Source organism: Athalia rosae, chromosome 5 (genome assembly GCF_917208135.1).
Source record: "Athalia rosae chromosome 5, iyAthRosa1.1, whole genome shotgun sequence".
Classification (NCBI taxonomy): domain Eukaryota; kingdom Metazoa; phylum Arthropoda; class Insecta; order Hymenoptera; family Athaliidae; genus Athalia; species Athalia rosae.
Window position 1 is genome coordinate 12,994,723 of NC_064030.1, and position 26,552 is coordinate 13,021,274.

A 26,552-nucleotide genomic window follows, 5' to 3' on the forward strand; every position below is an offset into this window, starting at 1 on the left:
TTGTGTAGCGGGGTGAAGCGGACAGATTTCGTTTACAAACATCCCTCTGAAAGCCCCCAACTTATTTTCAGCCTTCTGAGCGGAATCACGTATACATCAGCTAGGCTGTTTCAGTCACGGGTGGTTGAAATCGATCGATCGCTTCCCGGTCGAGCAGGTCGCAGTCACGGTCAACTAATTGTATACTATTAAAACTATAATCGGAACTTTATATCGCGGTACGTGCATTTTTTGCTATTGTCTTTCCCCTCATATCGTTCATTCGTCCGTGATGATCTAGGGCACCGAAACGAAACGGATGCTGTCATTCTGCGATAAATCTTAACTGTAAGTATATGACCATCGCTTTTCGCTTCTGCACTGACAATGAGGCCGAATGGCCCAGCGTTATTACATCGTCATAAAATTCCTTCCCATAAATTCAAATTTATAAACGTATTTTAGATTATTTCCGAGACTAAGTGTTTTTTTTTAATATTTCATTGATCCATTGCAGCTGTAGACTTTCGCGATTGTTTATTCTTTCTCTCTCCTGTTCTCTTTGGAACGCCATTCGATGGATCCCAACTGGGTATAACCAATTGATATTCCAGAATGACCTTGAAAAAAAAAAAAAAACAAATTTCAACCGATTACTACACAAAAGTAGGCATTTTTGTTGAGATCGAATGTCTCATGTACACTATTAGAAAGATCCGTTACTTCGCTGTATGTACAGGTAATTTGAGATTTTGGTGAAAAACCGCCTGAGCGAACGTTAGCGCGTGACGTAATCGATAGTTCCTTGTATAGCTCGAAGTTCAATTCGATTTATAAAAAGCCCGACAACATTTTATTGGTCAATGACCCGTGAACCACACAATAAGTGTAGTAACTTTGTCAATGGAATGCGTTGCGGAATCTTATTCACGCACACAACATTGTATACGGGGAATTCCACGTCATCTCGAAGAAGCAAAAACAGTGACCCTCTTCGATTTGTCCAGTGATTTTTTTTTTTGTTTTTGTTTTTTCGATAGCACACTTCAAAACGCTTCTTTGTCTTTTTGTTTGATTCTGTTTATCCGGCCGTTTTTGAGTTTGGAATTTTCGAAAAATCAGAAACTTAAAACAGTGCTATGATCGTTTTTTGATAAAAATGCTCTCAAAATGACTGTAGCCAACAATGAACATATCTCGCTTATGAAAAAAAGTATACAGGTTTTTTTCTATTTTTTTTCACCTTTTCAACCTTTGTTTTGATTTATTTATTTTTTGGCATCGCGAACATTTTTTATCCAATACGTCAATTGTTGACTCATTTTGGAAGGGAAATTTAAAATTTCGAAAAAAATTATTCTTTTTCATGTTTTTCCATGAGTAAAAAATGGTCGTCGTTGGCCACAGTATTTTCGTGATTTTCTTAAAAAAAAATAAATTACTGCGCTGTTTTGAGTTTTGAAAAACTCATAACACAAAAACGGTTGAACTCAAAGATTTGAAAAAAAATCACAAAAGTGTTTCGAATCAAGAGCTACCATAAACAAATTCGCTGGAAGAATCGCAGAGGGTTAGTGTTTTCGGTTTGTCGAAATAACGTGGAATTCCCTATATATAATTGATTTTCTCAGAATAGAATCCAATCGGGATGTCCGATGCATTAAAATCTGAATTACCTAAAAAAAATTAAAGAAAACTTTCCCTTCGATTAACTTAGGTTGGGTCGGATTGCGTCATCCCATGTACATCTATTTATAAATACATAATAAATTGTACGTACACGTGCCTACTGTTGAAGATATCCTACCTTTCACCGATATTACCATGCAATTAGTCGCACGATGAGTCGATAATCGATTTTTTTCATCAAAATTATATCACTACTGAGGTATCTGTTCTCGTGTAGAAGGGCCGCCGCCTACGAAAAGTTGTCCAAATGAACTTGGCCGCGGAGTGATTCAGAATCAACTATGAATTACATACCGCATATAAAAAATATCGAGTGTCACCTAAAACAACGATGTAGCAATAAACCTGAAACACATGCCAAAACGATCGAAGCCTCATGAGGATTGTTGGAAAATGTCCACACGGTACTAACCGGATGTCGACAAAATATCAAGCAGAAATAATCAGATGACGTGAATTGTTCTTTTTTCAAAAATAGAGAAAAATAGGGAATATAAGGTTTTACTTTACCATACCTATTACTCGGCGAAGTCGCATGCACTCGATGCAAAATTGACGTCAGTGATAAACAGAACTATGAACGAAGGCGTAAAGATTTCTGATTTCCAGAAATAAAATAAAAAATAATTATTAGCTACCTGATAAGGTGAGCGCCGTCGTCACAGAATCTCTGAAAAATTCTAGTTCTTGCTAATCGAAGCACATCGCGTCCTTCGCTTCCTTTTTCCGCACCACTAGTATCTATTCCAAATCAATTGGACGTGTTTTTGCTCATAATGGGGGTATCAACGTCTCGTAGATCATGAATGGTATTTCATCACTCGTCAAAGGCGACCGTCTTGGACCAATAGACGTTTCGCCGCCAGGTGGAGTCCCGCGATTCGTGAAATCCTGATCAACGATACGAACTAATCGAGAATTGAAATAGCGTGACCGTCGCATCGTTACGAGTGGCACAAAACCGAGCGAGGCAAAAACCCAGCGGCGGTTACAGTCCCCGGGGTTATGCACGTGTCGTGGTTTCCCGAACCAAGAGCGGCGTTTACAGCAACAAAACCCGAAGGTATAATCAAACTAATCTAGACTAATTATAACTCCTGCTCTAGGAAGACGCCGCCCAGCTCGGTTATTACGCTCACATACGTCTGTGTTGTACGGCAATCTATCCCGGCACCTTCGCGCGTCGAACATCGCCGCTGTACGCGCGGTAGGGAGGATCTTATCGTGAATTAGAAAAGGTCAAAGGCCCGTACGTCGATGCGATGTCTGGATGTAGTTTACCTTGCCTCGCGCCGCCTGGGCGTCCTTTCTCTTTCACTTGCACTGCACTTTCAACGGAAGCCTCGATTCCACGAGCAGCTGATCTTTTCACATCCAGTGTACGTGGGCGATGCGAGGATGATTTCATCGAAGCGCAACAGCTGCGCCGAATGTAATGGGCCCGCAAATCAATTTCGACGGGAATTTCATCGCTTCATTTGACAGCGTTGTTATACACAAAGTTTCTCCCGACTTGAAACTACTTTCCGTCACTTTTGTGTCACTAAGTCGTCGAGGCAACGATATTCTCCCGATCTATTGAAATACCATCGCGTGGTTGTTTCGGAATTCATGAAATATTCGTTCCGTAGAAAGCCTCTTTTGCCATTTTTATTTAAATTCGGTAGCGAAAAGTTTTATTTTATTTTTTATCTTCCAGAGTAATGAAACTTTTTAGCTGTTTTAAGTTAGGAGAGTCACAGCTGAGCTTGTTCTCCTCTCTTGATGATGAATTTTTTAGCGTCAATACCGCGGGTACGTTAAGGCGCGCGGTGGCGCGGCTCAATTCATATAACGCATAAGGACGTGGGTGAGGTTAAAATTTAATGAATTCCTGTACTTTATACCGGATATCGCGTAACTTGGGATATTTAAGAAAGCTTTTCACGCTAAAAGTTTTCTTCGCGCTGCACACCCTTGCCTAATTACGGGCCCTAGGGGCCGCACGTTACGTCGCTACGTCGTCTGCGAGTCCGTCGTGAATCTTGAGTAAAAATTGTCGGTAAATTTGGCTGACCGTAATTGGCCAGCCCTTAAACGTCTCGTTCGGGTTCGTTCTTAGTTTCAAAAAATTTATAATCGTCACTTACATATCTTACATCTTTAATATATTTTCGAATTCTGAATTTATGGAGTAACCATACGGATGGATTAGTTTTTTTTTTTGTTTTTCTTTAATTTGAAAACTAATGCTGTTAATCAGAATCGATGAGATTAGAATTAAGTAAATGGTGGCCGTAAACGCATTGAAAATGGCGGGAAAAAGGAGGGGGAGGAAAGGGTGATTTTACAACCTCCGAAGGTAGAGATCTCATAGAAACTCAAATTTTTATTTTTAAAAATGAAGTTATTAGTAGATGGCCAAAAAATATAAAAGTTTTTCAATAATTTCTCATACATTGTACAAACAATCATGAAAACCATGAATGTAGTCGAATTGATCCATGATAACGATAGTGATGATAATACCTGACTCAATTTTGATGATTTTTAACGATCGATCAGTCTTAGTTTCATTTGTTCTCTAGAAAATTCGCTTGGCAAAAAGTCTTCGTTGGATTTGCTCAATAATTAAAAAGTTGGAAACGAATTATTTCCGCCGTCGTCTGAGTTTTCTTCTTCTTTTTCTTCTTCAACTATACGTTTAATCTGCACGGTTTTATTTTGTACTCACCTGACGTTCAAATTTGACGAATGTCTCGTTACGAAATGCATTCGGATTTTTATTACATGCATAAAGCGGCTGTTGATCATAATAGTGCTGACGAATAATTGCATTCCTTCTTTTTTCGTAATTGACAACTGAAGGACACAAGACATAAAGTGAGGCGTCAAATAAAAATAATTTCGCCGAAATTACCAACTACAAGAAAAAGGGGGGGTAAGAGGGGGGTCTCGAATCTCGACACGTTAGCGGCAGTGAGAGGTTTTTATACTATAAAGAACTTTTTTCTTGTGAAAGGTATTCGTGGAAATCTCATGGGAATAAAATCGATATCTACTTCAGTCGTTGCTTTGATGGTTATTTTTATCCCTGTATGGTTACCATAGAAATTATTTGTGACGTCTATATGGTTACCATGAAGATCGATCGCGGTCATAACGACAACGAGGCTGAATTTATACATAGAATAATATTCGAGCGAAAATTATTCCATTTGAAACCTCGACTTCTAGAGACACTGACTTCTTTTTTCGTAGGGAAACTTGTTGTTTTTTTTTCACCGGAAATCAGAAAAAGCAACGAATTTCCTATCGCCTGATGAGAAAAATTAACAATCTCTATTACGACAGATCTGGGAAAAAGTAAGATTTTATTTTCAATTTTCATGAAAAAGTACAAAAAGTAATTTCCGATCCTTTGAAAATATTGAGCGCAGTTATCGGTCGCTTGTCCTTTCATTTCAATTCTTGCATCGTGGAATTCGTAGAATTCCAAAAAATTTTCAAATGAATCTCGGCTGTAGAAAATTTCAGCTGATTTGAGCCGTTTTCACTACACGTGAAATTGATTTCCGTTTTACTTTATCATATGCAAAGATTCGCAAGTAAAAAGATCTTTGGGGCGAAGCAAAGGTACAAAATGGATTGAGCGATAACGTCTTAACCAACATTTTGAAAAAATCGCGTTATCACCGTAGATGTATCCGGCGGATAATAAATGGGAAAAAAACCGTTAGAATCTCGAAATTCGAAAATTCGAAAAGCTATGGCTGTTCAGATCAGCGATAGTTACCCAAGAGAATGGCAAACCTGCCACGGAAAGCCACATGTGCAATGAGCTCAAAAAAAAAAAAGGATCTGCGAAAACTTATCATCACCATATCAGGATACGAATTATGTGAACATTTGTTCGCACACGTACATGAGTATGTATCGGTTGGAAAACACATAGTAGCGACTGCGAAAAAGAAAAAACTCTTTTGAATTCTCAAAGTGCATCAAGTAGCGACGTTTTGATAGCGAGCATCAAAGAGGTGGATAGAAGCTCCAAGGATGTCCAATTAAAGGAGCCGCTCAAACGGAACGAGGAGAATTCGGCAGGGGAAGGGGATCACGCCGGGCGCACGGAGACCGAAAAAGGGTAAGAGTAAAAGGGTCGGGGTTGTTGCGGAGGGCCGCGACGTGAAACGAAGGTGAAAATCGGTGCTCGAGAAAAAAATGCGGAAATGCAACGACGGCGGTAATTTTTCATGCAGTGCTAACGAACGGCGGCTACAGCCGCCCCCGGAGTTTCCTTGCAGATTCTAACGAAGCTACTCCGGAGTTGAAAAGAAACTGTGAAACTCGATATAAACATCAACGTCGTATAAGTGCGAGTGGGGCGCTAGCCGCGCCATTGCCTGCTTGATTATGCCGCGTCACGGAAAACTTGCGAATTAGCGCTTCGGAAAATGTACGCGGAATTTTCGCGACAACGAAATTCGCAGGGCGCGACGCGGCGTCGGAGGTCTTATTAGGACGATATTAATTCATCATGGACCGCATCTACGCCCGGATTGCGCAGATCGTTGTGAATTTTCAAAAAGAGTCCTACGTATTCCAGAAACCCAATTTTTCTTTCTCTCATTTTTGACACCGAATCTCCAACGTCCGGTTGTACTTCTTCCGCGAAGTGAAGATTTTGAAAGTATTACGAGTTTGCGAAAATTGAATGAAAATCGATATAGCATGATAGTTTAAAAAATCTCAAGACTTCGCTTCTCAAAAATCTTGGAGTTTTGTTTTTTCGAAATTCCGACCGTGTCCCAAAAGACCCTTATACAAGTATAGGTATATGAAGACGAAGTTTGACAGAGACGTGATTTTTAGGAAAATTTCAAATGAATTTCACCAAAGTTTCGTCATCCGACTCTGGTCTCTTTCTTACACCTGCAGCGTGCGTGGCCCGACTCGATCGGCAGAAGTCCAAAAAAAAGCTTGGGGAGATTAGCACAGGTACAGGTAATTTTTGAAAGGATTAAGTTTAATACACTCCGGTCCCGTGTCCTCGTGAGTAGGTATCCTCCCAACCGCTGTCATAACTCATATAATACATGTGGCGTCACGCCGACGTGAAAAGCTTATATACACCTATACCGTAATTTCTATAAGTTTTGTCAATCTAGAAATTCAAAAGACCGAGTACCCCAATTCATCCCAGTATCGAGGTGGAACGGGTTGAAAAGCGCTTTCTCTTTTGCTTTTTTACCTTCGAACAATAGATGTTGTAATCGAGGTTCGGAAAATGTTTCCCAGCGGCTATAGAAAACACCCGCCGGCCGGTGGAGGGGAGGGGGGAAGTGCACCCGTTCCACGCTACTCACGTGTACATCGTACGCCGTTATTATATTTGTTAAATTTTTTTTTCTTCACATTCTCGCGTTTATGTCGGTATGAAAATTTATATTTGCTTCCAATAAATCCTGGAAAACAAGCGGGATGTGTGTCTGTTTTTTTTTTTTTTTTTTTTTTTTTTTTTTTTTTTTTTTTTTTTTTTTTTTTTTTTTTTTTTTATCTGGGAAAAAACCGTTGAGAGTTGAATTCTGCTCGACGAAATCTCATAAACTCTGACGAAGAAACATTTTTCATATCTTGACCACGGTTATATTAGCTTCGAGTCGCGAAATTATTGACGGTCGTATTTGGTAAAGGTTGTCACGTGCATGGGATGATTTTGGTGCAAAGTGAAACTGAAATTATAGCGGGTATTTAATAAGTTGGGTGGAAATGAGATAAATGTTTTTTTTTCTCAGCTTGGGGGCAGAATTTGTAGTTCAGGAAAGAGAATATTTAAAAAAAAAAAAATCATTTTTGACATCTTGAGGTGCCCACTGATTTTTCAACTCACAATAATAATAATAACAATAATAATAAAAATCATTCCTCAAAACCGATCATATTCGGCGGTTCTTACAATTAGTATAGATGTTTTTAAGGATATAAGTCAGAAAAAAAATTTCTTCTGAAATCGATCATTCAAATTCATTATTAATTTCCAAAATTAGAAAGTCACCTCAAGATATCGATTTTTCGTTGTTTTTTCTTCAAAAATTGTCTTTTTTCATGAGCCTCAAATTCACCCACCCCCGAGCTAAGAGGAGGAAAAAAAAAAAGATATTTTGTCGACCCATCCAAGTACCTAATTGCATTGAATTAACTCGATGAATACCTGATGTGATAGATACATGCGGGTATTGATCGCAGCGGAGAATCTTTTCCCGAACGTCGGGGGTAATTTGATTTTATTAAATTGCGGGAAGACCACGTTTACCAGAGCAGTTTCATGTAAATGCGCGTCACCGACTCGACCTTAATTTTTCTGATTTTTACGGATGGAAAGACTTGTAAAACGACTTCAACCGAATAATGCTGATAAAAATGGAGTTTCAAATGTACTTGTTATTATATCTTACGAACGAATTTGATTTGCTTAAAATATTACCATCAATGAGTATGATCAAAAGCTGTCCACTCCGATGTTCAAACCTTTGAATCCAAGAAGTTAAAAATTGCATAGTTTCAGGTTGGTCAGATAAATTTTTTCGATTCAGTACGGTATCTAAGCTCCGTGATTTTGAGTTTTGAAAATCTTCCGTCAGATTTGTGACCATCGATCTCAAAAAAAACACGGTTACCAAGTTTTATGTCCGTAATACCATGAATATGTTGAGTTTGGACGAATTTAACCACCCAAATGTGCTTGAAAATTAAATACAGCCTACTAGGATGTTTTTATGTGACCAGCAAACTGGACCAAAGTACGAGTTTTGGTTACGTGTGGTATCCCCCATCCAGGATTTCATAGAATATTTCGATTGTTTCGGAAACGATCCACTGATTTGAATTTTCTACCTCCAGATTCGTTGCTGCTAGATGAAATCAACGGACTTTGTCGTATTCCATCTTCAATTAGACTCAAACAACAGCATTGTTTTGTTCATCGAAATACCAGTCGTCGTCTGATTAATATTCCAGGATTGGCGGGTCCGATGAAATTAATCTGAAAGATTCGACCACATACAGTGTGTCCACGAACTAAGAGCGCAGCAACTCTGGTTACCTGCCGCCAGGTGATACCGGTCCGGTCACCGGAAGCTAACGAGCCCGACAAAGTAAGTAAAGTAGAGGGCACCACCTCGAACTGCAACGATCTGAATATCGTCAGCGTTGACATTTCAGACGGAGATGTGACATTAGGTTAGATTGAAGTAATTCGGCTTTACAGCCAAATCGGATTTGAGATTTTTTCGATCAAGCCGTTCTCGAGATCATCGGTGAAATTATTTTTTGGCACGTACTGACACTTTCTAAAAACCTTTTATTAGATAATTAAATTATATGATAAATAATAGTTAGTCAAGGTCCGTTGAAATTAGAAAAAGTCAGTTATGTCCAAAACCACTGTTTTTGTTATACCATCAAAGGCGATGAAAAGTGGCGAAAAAATCTTGGCGTGTGAAAATACGAAAAGCAATCACTCGAAATAAGTTTTGAATCTTCGCGATTATTCATACCGAATATCGTTATAGGTTAAGTAAAACTTGAGCACACTTTGTTCTGAATTCTCTAGCGACATCCAATTACGATATTGGAAAGTTTGAAACGATGACATTTCGAAGAATAAAAACGAGAGACGAAACATTATCCGCTTTATCGCCATGTATCGCACGCCGTTCTTTGTTCCATTTTATGGTCAATTTTATCCGCAAAATTCTGATTGCTGCATATACCTATGTACCTACATGATCGATGTTTGTATAAATCCCTCCTTTATAGTTTTCTAGATAAACACGCTCTTGCTCGATACGTGCTCGGGGAGAAACTCGTTCGAGACTCATGTACAGGGTGTACAAATATTACGTGTCACCGCATCGCCAGGTAAAATTGGTGAAAATTTATAACCGAAAAATTGATCTAACTCTTTAGGGAGCGTCAGGTCAACATTCTTTGAAGCAAAGAAAAAAACAAACCACTTGAGAGAATCAAAAAAGTCTCATCGTTATTCGAGAGACTATGGGTCGTAGACGAACCCTTGAAGCAGAAAAAAATGACGAGATTAACAAAAAGCGAAAAATAGGAAAGCGATCGCGTTCCACGGTCCCGTGGCACTTTCGCCTTCCTCCACTCGTTCCTCCACGAATGAAATTTTTTGAGGCAATGAAAAATTTTCTCCACGAATTCCAAGGTCAATGGTCAATCTCGGGGCTACAAAGTTTTCAAGATCTTCTCCAAGCTCCGGCTGAAAAATCACCAGGCGAGACGTTGACACATTTCTTTTTTCACACCCTGTACGTGTGCACAAAAGTGCACTGAATGTCTACGCCGAACAAATAATGACAGTCATTATCGGTCAACGACCGGCTTTTCTGACCATGACCTATATCGACCACAGGATTCCGCTGACTAATTGTGAGTAAAGCTGAAAACTTCGAGAATATTCGTCGGAATGTCCGTATAAGTTTCACCGTTGAAATCTTGAACGGTTATGCACGTCCATTATTGCAACTGGGCCATGTGCGTGAACTCGATTTTCTCCGGATTGATCTCTTCGATCAACCTAGATGACAGAACGTCACACGTCATCTTGAAGTGGCTTTTTTTTAATGTGATAATTTAAAATAAAAATAAAAAGCAATTTTTTTTTTTTGATTCAGTAATTTTTCAGAATAATTTATGCTAAAATTACAAAGGAATAAATAAAAGAGTTATAATTGTTGATAAAATTAATATTACAAAATAATAAAAAAATAATGATACAAAATGAAATCGTAGCAGTAAAAGATTGATAATCGGGTATGAAAATGACAAGACTCCAGCGAGGAATTCGAAAGAGATTACTGTGGGAATAATTTTTTAAATCTTGAAAAGAATAATTGCAATTTTTTTAATGTTACCTTTCTGTTTTTCCATACCAGACGACGATTTTTTTTATATTTGGATCGTCGGAAGAGTGAATTTTTTTTAGAATAATTACAAATTCTCTGATATTCGATGAAAAATGGGGAAATGTGCCGATTTGGCCAGAAATTGCAGCACAACTTTGATCTCAAGGTTTGAACCCTTGACTTCCAGTTTTTGTTAATTTTTGTTTTTCACAGATCTGAAATTCATAAAAAAAAAATAAAAAAGCGGAATCTAAAAATCCAAACCAACCACGGCTTACGTAGAAGAGCTTACTATTTTACCACAGGCAAATTCGGCACCTTTCGCAGGGTCTCGAGATGAGTGAAATTCCTCGATGAATCGCGTTTAAACTATGCGGTGAAGATGAGAATAAATTCCGAGCGCGGATCCCTGGAGATCGAGACACTTCGCAGGCTTCCGAATTCCACGAGATTTCGCACTTTTGCCACGATTACGCAGATGAAATTACCGATTTTTTCCCCGCAGGTCTATACCGGAGTTTCCCGATATCCCAACAGGCGATGCAATAAAACAACCATATTCCATCCCCGCAACGTGGGAGGAAAGTAATCAATCGTCGTTGATTAATTCAATTGTCCGAAAAATGATTAATAAATTGATGAATTGATGCGATCCTGTGAGGTAGTTGTGACATTAAAACATCAAAGGATTCTAATAATTTGCGATTCGAACGGTAAACAATTATTTAGCGGAGTCTAAATTTGTGTCGGTAACCAGAAATGGCGAAAATAATTTGCTTGCATTTTCCATAAATATGGTATGAAATTATACCGCACGGTTAATTCTAGACGTGTGAGTATTTAGAATAATTTTATGTCGCGATTTTCATCCTTTTACATTCTTGTAGCTAATTTTCTTTAAATTATGCAACTCACGCATCAAATTTGCGGTAAGAATGAGAAACGAGCGACCGAGAAAATTTAATTCAACACCAGAGCCAGACGACTCGTCGAAGATACATTAAATATGCAAACTGATCAGCCTTCGAATTGCTGGACAAATACGTAATATGTAATCATCATCACTCTCAGCTGAAAGAATAAAACATAAATAAATGAATAAAACAATGTTTTTGAGGTAAAGTGGAGCGGGGCAAAGTAGGCATCTGCCTTGACAGATCAATCATTTTTTTCTCCCCCAAAATATTTTTAAGTGTTCCGCTCATTCAGAGATCATCTTTTTCCGAATTCTTTTGAAAATTTTCTCGTATTCTACCCCACATTCCTATTATTCGATTAGTTTCTTTTTTTTATATAAGCTTCTTAACTTGAGAATGTTCTTTTCTGAAAGTTTGTAGTTTCCAGAAAACACTCCAGGCTCTATAGATAGTGACATTGCCCGGCCGAGTGGAGACAGATTTTTGGATCAAAAATTTCTCATCTTCAGCCAAACGCTACACCAGGCTTTCTTACGTACTGTTCTGAAAATGACGGGAATCAAATCGAACTTTCGTTGAAAATTGAACTTTTCACGAAAAACTTCGCAACGACGAGAATCGTAAAAGTTCGCAAAAGACTCAATCAATTTTGGCAAAACTGTGTGACGATATAAAGAGAGAAAAAAGAAAGATAGAGAAGGAAAGAGGAAGAGAGAGAAAGAAAAAGAAACAAAAACATAATCGAAGTAGAAGTAAATTCCTAAAATCGCCAATAGTTAGTAGGCCTACGACTTTCACAATACTCGATCCAATTACCATGGGAATGGTACTTTTATTCAATCTTAATTTTCGAACAAAAGTCTTGTGCAAGTATCGAACCCGTCAGTCGATCGCAGGGGAATCCACCCTTTTTCATAGATATATTTATACACATATACACGAACCAAAACTGATTTGAACTCGATCTGAACCTCAACTGAACTTTAACCAAAATTGATCTGAAAGCGAACTGAACTCGATTTGAACTTGATCTGAGCTTAATCTGAACTTGAAATGAACTCGAACCGAACTTGAGCCGAACTTGATCTGAACTTGATCTGAACTTGGACTGAACTTGAACTGAACTCGAACTGAACTGAAACTGAACTCGAACCAAACTTGATCTGAACTTGATCTGAATTGAAAAATAAGTAGTTGTGAAGTCACATTTCACAATATCCGTAATTAAACTGTTTCTCTCCCAGTTCATGAACTTTTACTGCCTCGTCGCTATTTATTATGTTTTTACATTATTTGTCCGCTAACTATTGATTATAAGTATTCTTTTCGAATAATTTACAAAGACTAGCAAATGTATATTGTTTCATTTTTCATGTGAAATTATAATATACGTTACGAACAACAAAATCTGTTACAACTGAATTGATTCACCAATTTGGCAAAAATATGAGTCTAAGTTTTTCAAGTTAGCTAGGTTAGATCGACCACTTCGAAAGCGTGATTCATATTTTCTTTGAAAGTACGCTGTGGATTTTCCAGAAAGCTCTGGGATACAATGTAACATTTTGGCAAAAAGTTATCGAGTATGTCGCCTTGTCGAAATTTTGTAGAACATTTCACTGGCACGAGGAAAATACAAATCACGATTCCGAAACGGCTAAAACGAAACTTCAATCAATGGATCGAAAAACAACATAGATCCGCCGATCGATAGACTACATCTACATTAACATCTTTTATACCCGCGCAAGGCCCCTTTTTACCGAATCGCTTGCGTAAAAATTCGTTCACCAATGTCGATCCATCGGCGTGCGGAATACCTGAGTGATATGATAATCGTTCACCACGAAACAATTTCGCGAATGAAATTTCGAACGGTCCGAAGTTATTCCCAGAGTGATCGTAAGATCTGATCGTAAACGGGCGCCATTACGAGAATATCGATAAACTCGCTGGTACCGGCTACACAAAATTACCTACTTTTGAAATATATCCATACAAATCCAGAGACGAACGTCCGCTGAAGGCTGATTGTGAGTAAAATGAAACGAAGGTGCTTCGCATTAGGTTAGGTTACGATCGCATGGTTGTCCGATGGCATCATAGAAGGTGGATAAGAAAACTGGATAAAAACTACCGCGGGATGATCAGTTGACTAAAAAAGTTGACTGCAATAAACACGTTTGTGAGTCATTTCTTCTACGCACTGCACAATGACGAAGACTCGACTGGTTTAGCTCGACTCGAGCTCCCCGAAGTGGCAAGACAATTATCGGTAATTAAAATGAAAATGAGTGAATTAAAAACTGAGGTGTAAGGCTGGTTAGAGTTACGCAACGTGAACATCAGGAACGACTCTTCTTGCACGTTAGCCATCAGGTGTGAGCATCAAGTCCACGTAATTTTGCATTCAGGGTACGTAGCCCAAGTGCGTAATGGATACAAGGATTTTATCAAGCCTCGCCTATCAATCAAGCGAAGAAGACAAGACTTCGTTCGATCGATCGTGTCCGTTTAACGAATGATTGAACTTTCGAATGATAATTGATTAGTTGGAATCCGAATGAAATTCTAACGATGTCAATTAAAACGAAAATTAAATTCCGAATACGATGTTATAGCGTTTCCCAAATATCCGCACACGATACTAGTTCACAATGGCCACCGTGGGAGTCTCTTATGGAGTTTGAATTAGTCTCGAATCCCAACTGCCGACTGAAGTTAGTTCGGTTGCGAAGAGACGGAAATTGATGAATAATTTTGTGGTTTATTGGATTCGGAAGTCTGGACTCACTGGCAGTTCGGGCTGGCGCATGATCACGCTACGTAACTTCATCAATTGATGGGATTGGTGCAAAAAGGACGTGAGTGTCAAAATTTCGAAGAGCGCTGAAAGTTCCTCAAGACAAGCCCGATTTTCAGACATGCTACGGGACATATAAATTTTCTCTCCTTCGTTAATGAAGTCTATATTTCGATTTTGAAAATTTCCAAAATCTTAGGTAACAATTATTACGACGGTTGAAGGGTCCAATTCTGATTTTTTATGGTTATTCGAAATCTGTAAGATATGCATCCCATAAAACGATGATCGAACTCATTTTGACGTGAACTGGGATGGCTATTTTATAAGGTGCAGGCAAAAAGAAGAAAATAGACAAGCGAAAAAAGTACCATCCAGTTAATATGGTATTAAAGGTTGAAAGACGAGAACTTATTGGAAATCTAGTAAACTCCGCGACATAAAAACAACATAATTGAGAACCAGGTTAATTGTTTTTAGCTGTATTTTCTATGGTAAAAAATAGACAACAATGTAACCTTGAGAGATTGAAAATAAACTAGGATCGTCGCAGAATTAAGAGAAACCTTAGTATAAATATACTGCAGATATGATGAGCGCAGAATAATTAATTGAAATTCCCACTTCGCACGAAGGTTAGGTAATCTTATGTGAGTATAATTATTCGAGGTCGCGCGTAATAATAAGTACCGTATTTATACGTAAGTATGATTTACGTACACCGTTCCATAGAAATAAAGCATAGAAATTTTCAAAAGTGTATTTTGTAGGAGAGTTTTTTTCGACCATCGATAGTGCCGTCCCAAATCCCGATCTAGTCGAATTTTGGATTTCGAGTCTTGAATTTAGTTCTGGAAAAACACAAGGAGCAAATTCTTGATGGATCAATCTGCTGCAGTATAGGTATACGAGAAAACTGAACTTCTGGTTAGATTCAAGTAGGGTCAAATTTTGATGATCGCTTGAAAGCCCCCTCCATTTTTTTTTTCTCATTTACAATTAGCTTTATTTATCTTGTTCTCGATTCTGAAACGATTTTTGAGATATGATCAATCAAGGCAGAAAGATATTGAAGAAAATTGGAAAATGGACACTTCTGGATGTACCGAAAAAAAATCTGAAAAATCACATTTTTCACTCCGATGTTTTTTGGTCGAAGTCAATCAAGATGGAACTATTTTTTTGCTCTCACCTTATTGAAAAGTCTTGAAGAACACGAATTCTCAAAATTAATGAATTCGCAAGTTTGACGTTTCCGGTATTTTGGGTTAGGAATATTGTGAAAACTTTTGTTCAAAAATTCCAACATCAAAAATTTTCAGAGTAGCGTGTGCAGAAAAAAGATTCTTCCAAATCAAACATCCTACAACGAACCTGATCTTCCCAAAATAGTCAATATAAGAAAATATGTTTATTGAAAATTGTTTAAAAATTTTCCGGAGAATAATTTTTTTTTGTACTTTGAATAAATCATTGCGTTTGAAAATGATTCCAAAGATATTGCTGATATCGCAAAAATAATTTCCACAGAATAATTTCAAATCCAAATAGAAAAACTACGAAACTCGTTAACGTTGTATTTTCAGACTGGCATTTCACGGATCGCGGGATTGTACGATCTTCAGGTGCGAATCTATTTTACAAATAACTGTAGGTAATGTAAATTCGTGGCGCGACGTGATGACTACGCGTAGTTTTGCTGTATCTATTTTTAAACATTATATGACGGCGATAACGATGAGGACGGACGATTACCGATGCGTCATTCTTCTGTGAATAAGTATCGAGTAGCCCGCAAAGAAGATTCATCCGACGACCCTGATCGATGCCGAGGTCGAGCAATTCCTAGATCCTAACGACATGGCGACGGATTTCTTCCACGTATGTCATCCACAAACGTGTACGAAACTTTCGAGACGAGGCCCAAGCAAACGGGACCCAATATCGTCCGAATGGTCGGGGAAAAAAGCACGTTGTGAGAAATGAGTTGATTGCAAACTTCACGACGGATTTGCGAACTTTTCGTGTTTGTAAACTTCGATAGTTCGCGATTAACTTTTTAGCCTCTTCGGAACACCAACCCCAAGACTTTGAGTTCGTAGAAGCATTCGACGTGTTTGAAAACGACGTGCAACCTCCTTGCAGCTGAAACTCCGCGAAAGTCTGCAAGACGAAGACTTCGCGTATTAGTCGGTTCGCTGTTTTACCACTTTAACTTTTAGTTACGACCAATTTATCTCCACGGTCTAAGGAACTCGCGGACGGGACGCCTCTTGATCAACTCGAGATCTTTTAATTAAAGGAGTTAGGTTTCTATCTATATCAGAAGTTTGATCTCGTATATACGAACGCGGTAACATAATTATGTGAAATAGTTTCTCAGATATACAATAATTTTCTTGGTAAAATATAGTTATTAAAGGAACGGAAGGAAAAAAAAACAACAACAACAAAACATGAGAATACACGAACTGTACAACATTCTTTCGCTCATGTTTTCATTCTCAAATACATATTGTGGATCAAGAAATTACTCCACAGTGCTAGAGTCTAATGGAATTCGTGTGATAGAAATTTTAATTCCTACGCCTTATCGATTTTCACCTACGCTCGTGTGTATGCAGGGTAAGTCACCCCGAAATTTTGATTTGGATGGGGTTCCAGTCGGCCTAGGCTCCGCCTTTATTCATTTTTACTGGTTATCAGCAAACTGAAGCTCCTACGGAATCAGGTCTCCGGGGCGACTCACCCTGTAGTAAATTGAAACCACGTCTATTTCGTTTCTTCTTTTTTTTTTTTTTTTTTTTTGGGGGGGGGGGGGGGGAATTGAAACAACAATCGTTGATACGAAGGTTAATTCGTCGAGGTTTCGAATTTGATGGGAAACGATTAGATCCTAGCTGTGACTGACATGAAGAAACCGCTCTCGCGCCAATGGTTGAAGAATAATTACGAATGTTGAGTGAAAGCATGAAAATTCTTGTCCTCCGTGGAGAGAGAATAAAAATCTTCAAACACCGAACGACACTGGGTACAACAGCGATAATAACAATACTAGCGTAACGTACACGCATCGATTGCGTATGACCTTTGTGTGTATCGAAAAATTGAAGGTCAATTTTGGAACGACCTTGACGGATTCGACAATTATAAGCAACGGCCGAATTCAGAGACTGTTTCGTGATACGGTCGATGCGATTGGAGTCTTGAAACGAGTTGAAATACATCGCGTGTCCTACGGTATGAGGTCGTCTGCGCTCAATATTCGCAACAATCAGTTTTTCGTTAATTTTGCGACTTTTATTATAAATTCAGGAATTTAGATAAACTTTCAGATGTCGACGTACCTTGAAGTTCCAAAAAATTTTCTAGCATTTGCAAACGAAAGAAGACAAAAAGAGAATTTCGGATACGACAACCGTGATCTCAGATTTTTTGTTTAAAACGAACGACGAGTCGAAAAAAATCTCTGATTTCTGTATATCTATATCTTTGTCTTTCACGAGTCTTGAGAAATTTTACAAAGAAATTTGTACAAAGAAAAGAAAGAAGAAAAAATGGAGTCAACAGACATAGTGGTAGGTTTTTTAGAAATGAGCAGCGGATAATAAGGTGAATTTTCGTTCTGATCGTTGAGAAAAATACGTTTCCCGGCATAGCAAAGCAAATGCCACATAACCTAGTTACGGGAAATAATTCTGTTTCGCGTGCGGCGGGTGCGTAATGAAATTCTTCGCCGGAAGTGGGGAGAGCTACCATATGTTCTCTTGATTTGTTTTTGGCTGAAAATATACATGAGAAGCACGCGGGATGGTTTTCCGCACGCGGAGTTCATTGAATTATTCGCATATTACACGCTTCTATCATCGCACCCTCAGAAAATTAGGATTTCACCAAATTTTCGGTTGCTCTAAAATTTGAATTGGTTGAAATTTGTTCACTCACTTTTATCAACATTTTTATTTCCAACTACAATAATCATAATTATTCAATTATTTGATAACATTCGGTAAAAATTAACGGATTTTTCTGACATCTTATTGAAAATCCTGCGATTGGCACTGATTGTGAGTTGAAAATAAATAGGTATTATACATATTAGCGATACCGATTTGATTCAGAAAAAATAAATACGATTTCCAATATTTTTCAAATTCGAAAGTCTTAACTCATCCCGCTGAATGTCTGCCATCGGGTGTAAGGATGTCTTGTGAAAAAAAGGCGGCAAAAAATATAATCCAACAACGAATTGTGGAAAAATATTTGCGCGCTCATTTCGTGTATCAAAGATTAATTTTTTTCACGTCATTCTATACGAAAAATTCGAATCTTTGTTGCATCGATGTCAAATCCGGTCCGCATTAGGCAGTGAAGAAATGGAGCGTCTCTTTTTTTCACCTTTCGGATCTGAAAACTTTCTCGGTTCAAATCCGCGGCATTAGTTTCAATTTTAGATCGAGCGAGCGAACAATCGAACGACGATGAGTCGCGAGAATTTCAAGTTTCACCGATACCGTACGACGTTTTCTCCGGCTATCGCCGCGGAACTGGAAATATCGTTGGGAGGAAGATTTATTCCCGCCCCTCGCCCGTTTCGTTGACGATCCCCACGAAGTGGTGGGTGGCACAGCGCTATACGAAATGGAAAAGGAAAGTGGAATGAAAACGACACCGCGTAAGGACGTCTGAGTGAAAATGATTTTATGCGTAGCGATCAAGCGCGGCCTACAGCCATCGCAGAAGCTATTTCGTTTTACCGCCTCGAATCGGTTTATTTTTTTCTCGATGGCAAGCGTGGCTGCGAGACGAAGAATTTTTTAAGATCGAAGCGCGTTTGATAATCAAGCGCATACGATTAGATGCATGCTCTTGTTCGCAATCCAAAAAAAGCCCCGAGAAAAAAAACAAGCGTGTTTTCTAATTCGCATTATTTCCATATGAATCGGTGCACAGACAGTGACCCGGAAAATAGGTTAGTTTGGAAATAGATACCGTTGAAAGAATCGTGTGAACGCATTTCCTATCGAAATACTCGTGAACTCGATTTTGGGGGACCGGAAGCTAAATGAGAATTGACGAGTCTTGAATTTGATTAGTTTTTTAAAATCGAAAATATCTTTCATTTTCTTTCACAACAATACATGAGGTGGTCAAAATTGAATTTGAGCAATAACCGAAAACACGGAATAGTCATGTTCACTTTCACGTTACATTTAACAATAATATAAATGAAAAAATCGAAAAAAAACCGACCAATTTCTTTCGTCTTGCGTGACAGATTCTGATTCATAATATAAAAGGGGTGAAATCTTGTTCGGTAGATGCCCCTCAACATTTTTTTTTTAATCAACAAAAATATTCTGTATAGAAAATTGAATATACATAAAAAATGTGCTAAAATAAAGAAATTTTCAGAATTTTTTTTTCCTTTTAAAAAAAAAAACTGGAAAACAACATACGTACAATGAAAACTTCGGGGCGTGGGTTACATGGACTATTCCGTTAGTTTTTTTTTTTTTTTTGCATTTAACAGTTCAAACATTTTTTTCCACTATAATTTCATCATACCATGTCATTACAATGTATTTTGAAAAATTCTCTTAAAAAAAAAAGTGAAAAAATTTTGGGGGGCATCCGCCGAATCAGATCCAGGGGTGAACGGAGGTGGTTAATTTTTCCGAAAAATTCTGCCGCAAGATATTTCAGAGGCAAGTGATTTCCGGGTCATGTTGCGATGCGATTAGGATACGAAAATAGTAGTAATAGAGCTACGTAACTATGGCGTGTCCCACGTTATCTCATATTCGACGTAGCAGCTGGTGAACGTGAAATAAAGATGCGCAGATCCATACGAACGGGCCGCGGAGTAAGAAGCCACGTGGAAATGGCACGATATTATAATTTCAAAAAAAGTGTAGAATTGAAAAAAAAAAAGGAAAAAAAAGAAAAAAAAAACAGTCCGGTAGGCATTTATGGGAAAATAGCGTGATAGCAAGCGACTCGATCGTCGGTGCATCTGCTTTGCTGTATAATAAAGTAGCCGAGATACCGGTGCATTCGAGATAGCGGCGAATAACTGGGACGCTATAATTCAGCCGCGAGTGGTATAGACTTGCGAGCAAAATTACTCAATCGCCTCCCTCCCCCCACCCTGCCCTCCTAAATCAGATACCGTTCGAAAAAGCATCGCTGTTTCGAATCCCGTTCGGAAAACCGGCCGCTTCTGGTTTCGTTATTATTTGAAATTTCGCGTTGCAATTGACGTATTTTGAATAATTGCTGTGCTCGTCCGTCGATCGATTGATTTTGGTGGGACCGGTGTCCATTAGAACTTCTGAACTGCGGATTGAGAAATTTGACAATACTTTGAGTAATTATACTCTAGTCAATGACTTGTAATTGATCTCGCACTGTGGCTTGTGCAGTCACCGATCTTTGTAGATAGTACCGATTTCCAGCGATTTTTCCTAATGCAAATTATCCCTTCGGCGATAATGAAAAAGTATTGGATTTGGTCGAAAATGAATTTTCTTCGCTAGTGGAGCGGAAATGAACATTTTTACTCCGCTTTCGAAGGAATTACATGTACTATTTTCTGTAATTTCGATGATTTTTTACGAGTTCAGACTATCAGTCGAAAAACAGGTTTTTCAAAAAATATCGGTCCCTCAAAAACGAACCGATGGAGAAGATGTAAGACTTTTGAGATTTATCATTCGCATATAAAATTTCAATGCACCATTTGTTCCCGAAATATGATTCCTCCGGAACAATTCAATATGGTGGATCAAAATTTCAAAAGTTGCATTATCAATGTGAAAGTTGGTGATCAAAGAATTTCGGGGTCGCTGATCATGAATTTGATGTTCAGGCTTCACAATTCAAAATGGCGAATTTGAGGTGGTCGACCATATGCGAAAAACTTATACCACCGACATTTATGCATTTTGCATTCAAATTTCAGGCTGTTCTCGATAACCGATTACGAATCAGAGACCGAATCCAGAAAATTCGAATTGGCGGTTCTCAAATTTTCAGCTCACTTTCGAACTTGCATTATCTCATGAATTATACCGAAAAAAAATTCCTAAACAAAAAAATTATAACATATTGCAACGGGAAACAATCTCATGTAGCACTTTTTTGTGAAGAAAAAACCGCACTATTGACCTTATATTTCAATAGCAATTGATAATATTTCTGATTCGATTTTATTGATTTTTTAACAGATTAAAAGCATTGCGGATGATCTCATTTTTTTATAAACTTTTATTACAGACTCTACTGAAAATTTTTCAGCAGAACTCCGAAGCGATTTGTTTGCGTATTGTACCATTCTAATTGTTTTTTTTTTTTTTTGGTTTTGCATTATTCTTCTCCCTAAATTTATGTAGGACTGATTGATTTGAAAACATCGTTAAACCTGTGTTGTAGAATGAAAAACTATCCAACCGCAGATCTGACGGCCGATCGAGGAGGATCAAGACGTAAATTTGTGATAAAAGAAAAAAGCGAGTCATGCTCACGCAACACGAGGATATAGCCACTTAATTTCCGCATATATATGTTCGCATTATACACGTAAACGGAGCGTAAAAATAATAACTGAAGAAAGAGTGAAAAATGCTAATTGGTACGCTAATTACGCGCTGTAGGTCCTACACTTCTGTAACGTAAAATGAGACCAACAAAAGAATCGGCGTAGAAAAGAATTATTTGAAACACACGTCGTCTGCAAGCGGAGAACGCTTTCCTGCAGCGCCGCGGCAATAATAATCAAATCTCAAAAAAAAAAAAAAAAAAAACGAAGTTACGCCTGTGCGGGGAAAAGTGGAATTCAAATTCGCCGGCACGAGATATAATAGAAACCGAATTCTATGCGATTTCGATTTTCTACGAATTATTTAGTAAACCTTCCATTAAGGCAGTAATATCAAACGGATTTGGTAGGCAAATCGAGTCCTCGACCCGCTTTTAAAAATCGCTATCTTCACGCCGGTAAAACTTGCCGAATACTTTCCATTTAATAACTACACCCTGCGTGCGGGGGAGTAATTACTCACACGCAACCTGGATATCTCATTTCACTTCACTTTTATTTTAATGCACTGTAGGTAGTATTAAGATCGATAGTTCTTTTCCGATCATAATTTTACGCGATGTAAAGATAATCGCTAGATAATCTTTTATGACCTTTGCAACCTCCGAAGAGGTTGGGCTCAAGTTTACGTGAGAAAACTGACTAATTTGGAAAAGTTTCGAACATCCGAAGGAATGAAACTTTCGTCCCGTTTCTCGATTTTGGAAAAAATTCTATATATAATACTCTTCCGAAATATATACGGGGTATTCCATGCCAAATCCACCACTTTTGAACCTGACCCCTTTTGATTTAGCTGGAACTTCTCTATTCTTTTCTACCCGTTGAAAGACATTTTTGAGAATTTTTGAGAATTTTTTTATGCAACCCAAAAAAAGTTATGAATTTTTCAAAAAAATGACTTGTATTTTCAAATAACCATAAATTTTTCAGACGTTTACCTTTAGGTACTTTTTAAAAAAAAAAAAAATTTTTTTTCTCAATGACCTTTTCAAAGAAAAATTGAATATGGAGAATTCTATGGAATAATCGTTTTTTTAAGCAAAATCGTTATTTTTTCAAAGTTCGCCACTTTTTCTTTTATTTTTTCTCCTCAAGAAAAATTTCAATCAATTTGACAACTATTCCTGCTCATCCTGGAGTGGGCCGATTTTTTCTAATATTTTTTTTCATTCAATTGAAAAAAAAATTGTCAAATTTTCTGAAATAACAAATTTTTTTTTTTTTTTTTTCCGCAAAATTCAGTTTCAGTTTCGGAGAACTCCGCAAAGTACCTAAAATCTACCTTCGCGCCCGAAATTGTCGATTAAGGAGTTAATTCAATCGTCGTTCACCCGATGAGTGGAGTATGAAAAACCCATGAACTACATAGAAAATGATTTTGTAGATAAAAATCTTTGAGAGTTCTGACCTATGGTGGCAATGATGATCCATAGTACAAAATACGTTGAAAAACAGTAGGACAGTTATACTCATTGTTAGAGCACGATATTCATGTTTATAGATTTAGCACACGCCCGAAAAAAATCGAAGACTGTGAAAAAGTGGTCGATTTTCGAACGCAGAAAACTTTCGGAAGAATGAACGAATGAAACCCGAATGAAATAGAAACTATGGCCTTTTGCTTTCGGACGTGTACAATTTTTTTGCATCAGTGCATCTTTTACAAAAAGTAAAGTCATTTGATTAGAGAGAAAAAAAAAAAAAAAACACGTTTCGTAAAGAATTATTGAGATTTCCAAACTTACGATGAGAGTCATTTCAAAGTTTTGACCATCCTCAGCAACATTTTGGAGGGTTGTTGGAGCCATAATTTTTCAAGCGTACGCCGATCAGCAATCAGGAATCAGCTCATCAAGAATTACTTGACAGAATTAATAAGTAACAGAGCATGGAATGTGAAAAAAATGCGAGGTCGTTAATTGCTTTACGGTTGTTCTGTTACAGCGATTTGAATCTTCGACGAGAGTTCAAGGATGAAGAGGATTTTGGAACTAATTGAATTTTCTAACTTCGAGTCGATGCCGTTTCCGCAAAAGATACGTCCGATCACCTGGTGCGTTGCCTTGAAGTTTTTCTCCAAAAATAAATTCGCAAATCAATTGTTTCAGAAAATTGCATCGGGTGGATAAAACGGAGGATGATCGGAAAGCATTCAGGAGATTCGGAAAAAATTGAAGAAGTTCCTGAGAAATTTCTCGAAAGGATCCCGTTGGAAAATTAGAAAAATATGAATGAACATATACATTTCCTGATATCAATAGCAAATTACTGGAATCACTGAATTTTCGGTTTCAAGATATTACAGGCATTGGCTGCGCAACCCAGTCGCGACAGCGTTGCTGTAAGTTTTGATAACAATCAGCGGTTTGATAAAACACACTTACTACATTATAGTGACGCGCAGTGCGGAATGATGTCAAAATTTCACTCAAAAAAGACGAATAACTCGCGCTTTGGGGACGCAGTCATCACTGTCCTTCGGCAACGGCCATACCATGCTGAATGCACCGGTTCTCGTCCGATCACCGAAGTTAAGCAGCATTGGGCGCGGTTAGTACTTGGATGGGTGACCGCTTGGGAACACCGCGTGCCGTTGGCATCTCTTTTTTGGAGTTTTTCGAATATGATTCAAAGCCAAAAAGACGAATAACTCGCGCTCTCTGGAAGCAGTCGTCTTATTCTTTCGGCAACGGCCATACCATGCTGAATGCACCGGTTCTCGTCCGATCACCGAAGTTAAGCAGCATTGGGCGCGGTTAGTACTTGGATGGGTGACCGCTTGGGAACACCGCGTGCCGTTGGCATCTCTTTTTTGGAGTTTTTCGAATATGATTCAAAGCCAAAAAGACGAATAACTCGCGCTCTCTGGAAGCAGTCGTCTCATTTTTTGGCAACGGCCATACCATGCTGAATGCACCGGTTCTCGTCCGATCACCGAAGTTAAGCAGCATTGGGCGCGGTTAGTACTTGGATGGGTGACCGCTTGGGAACACCGCGTGCCGTTGGCATCTCTTTTTTGGAGTTTTTCGAATATGATTCAAAGCCAAAAAGACGAATAACTCGCGCTCTCTGGAAGCAGTCGTCTTATTCTTTCGGCAACGGCCATACCATGCTGAATGCACCGGTTCTCGTCCGATCACCGAAGTTAAGCAGCATTGGGCGCGGTTAGTACTTGGATGGGTGACCGCTTGGGAACACCGCGTGCCGTTGGCATCTCTTTTTTGGAGTTTTTCGAATATGATTCAAAGCCAAAAAGACGAATAACTCGCGCTTTGGGGACGCAGTCAGCACTGTTCTTCGGCAACGGCCATACCATGCTGAATGCACCGGTTCTCGTCCGATCACCGAAGTTAAGCAGCATTGGGCGCGGTTAGTACTTGGATGGGTGACCGCTTGGGAACACCGCGTGCCGTTGGCATCTCTTTTTTGGAGTTTTTCGAATATGATTCAAAGCCAAAAAGACGAATAACTCGCGCTTTGGGGACGCAGTCATCTTATCCTTTCGGCAACGGCCATACCATGCTGAATGCACCGGTTCTCGTCCGATCACCGAAGTTAAGCAGCATTGGGCGCGGTTAGTACTTGGATGGGTGACCGCTTGGGAACACCGCGTGCCGTTGGCATCTCTTTTTTGGAGTTTTTCGAATATGATTCAAAGCCAAAAAGACGAATAACTCGCGCTTTGGGGACGCAGTCATCTTATCCTTTCGGCAACGGCCATACCATGCTGAATGCACCGGTTCTCGTCCGATCACCGAAGTTAAGCAGCATTGGGCGCGGTTAGTACTTGGATGGGTGACCGCTTGGGAACACCGCGTGCCGTTGGCATTTCTTTTTTGGAGTTTTTCGAATATGATTCAAAGCCAAAAAGACGAATAACTCGCGCTCTCTGGAAGCAGTCATCACTGTCCTTCGGCAACGGCCATACCATGCTGAATGCACCGGTTCTCGTCCGATCACCGAAGTTAAGCAGCATTGGGCGCGGTTAGTACTTGGATGGGTGACCGCTTGGGAACACCGCGTGCCGTTGGCATCTCTTTTTTGGAGTTTTTCGAATATGATTCAAAGCCAAAAAGACGAATAACTCGCGCTCTCTGGAAGCAGTCATCACTGTCCTTCGGCAACGGCCATACCATGCTGAATGCACCGGTTCTCGTCCGATCACCGAAGTTAAGCAGCATTGGGCGCGGTTAGTACTTGGATGGGTGACCGCTTGGGAAAACACCGCGTGCCGTTGGCATCTTTTTTTTGGAGTTTTTTCAATGGAATTTGTAGTCACGGTAACGATTTCCCGTCACTCGACTACCCCAAACTCAAGCCCTCAATTAATGCCTTTTTCAATGAATCAAAACCGAACTGGACCTTTGGTAAACCTTCGACTCGACATCATCATCGCACTTGAGGGTCACATTCCAACCAGAAATCCGGCTCTTATCGTCAGCGGTAAACCGTCTAATCGGAGGGTATTTTCTGTCATAGTCCAGTCACCGATAGATTCTGTACAAGTGACTAGAGAAGTCGCCGATCGAGTTGATATTCAACATTCGAGAATTCTCCAAAACGTATGCTCATATTTCATCATACGCCGATTCATTAACATAACATTCATATAAATTATTGTTGTACGTTACTCCCTCCGTCATTCAAAATGGAGT

The 26,552-nt window shown here is 38.9% G+C and overlaps 9 non-coding genes across 9 annotated transcripts; all 9 read left to right on the forward strand.

The window, feature by feature from the left end:
* The first annotated feature begins 24,377 nt into the window (after window positions 1-24,377).
* On the forward strand, window positions 24,378-24,496 carry LOC112694994. Its single transcript, XR_007278727.1, has one exon. It is a non-coding gene; the product is annotated as a 5S ribosomal RNA (ribosomal RNA).
* Window positions 24,497-24,582: 86 nt separating this feature from the next.
* LOC125501196 lies at window positions 24,583-24,701 on the forward strand. Its single transcript, XR_007278728.1, has one exon. It is a non-coding gene; the product is annotated as a 5S ribosomal RNA (ribosomal RNA).
* An 85-nt stretch (window positions 24,702-24,786) lies between these two features.
* Window positions 24,787-24,905, forward strand: LOC125501197. The gene has a single exon (XR_007278729.1). It is a non-coding gene; the product is annotated as a 5S ribosomal RNA (ribosomal RNA).
* An 86-nt stretch (window positions 24,906-24,991) lies between these two features.
* On the forward strand, window positions 24,992-25,110 carry LOC125501198. The gene has a single exon (XR_007278730.1). It is a non-coding gene; the product is annotated as a 5S ribosomal RNA (ribosomal RNA).
* Window positions 25,111-25,196: 86 nt separating this feature from the next.
* On the forward strand, window positions 25,197-25,315 carry LOC125501199. The gene has a single exon (XR_007278731.1). It is a non-coding gene; the product is annotated as a 5S ribosomal RNA (ribosomal RNA).
* An 86-nt stretch (window positions 25,316-25,401) lies between these two features.
* Window positions 25,402-25,520, forward strand: LOC125501200. The gene has a single exon (XR_007278732.1). It is a non-coding gene; the product is annotated as a 5S ribosomal RNA (ribosomal RNA).
* An 86-nt stretch (window positions 25,521-25,606) lies between these two features.
* On the forward strand, window positions 25,607-25,725 carry LOC125501201. The gene has a single exon (XR_007278733.1). It is a non-coding gene; the product is annotated as a 5S ribosomal RNA (ribosomal RNA).
* An 86-nt stretch (window positions 25,726-25,811) lies between these two features.
* On the forward strand, window positions 25,812-25,930 carry LOC125501202. Its single transcript, XR_007278734.1, has one exon. It is a non-coding gene; the product is annotated as a 5S ribosomal RNA (ribosomal RNA).
* An 86-nt stretch (window positions 25,931-26,016) lies between these two features.
* LOC112694995 lies at window positions 26,017-26,137 on the forward strand. The gene has a single exon (XR_007278764.1). It is a non-coding gene; the product is annotated as a 5S ribosomal RNA (ribosomal RNA).
* Window positions 26,138-26,552: the final 415 nt, after the last annotated feature.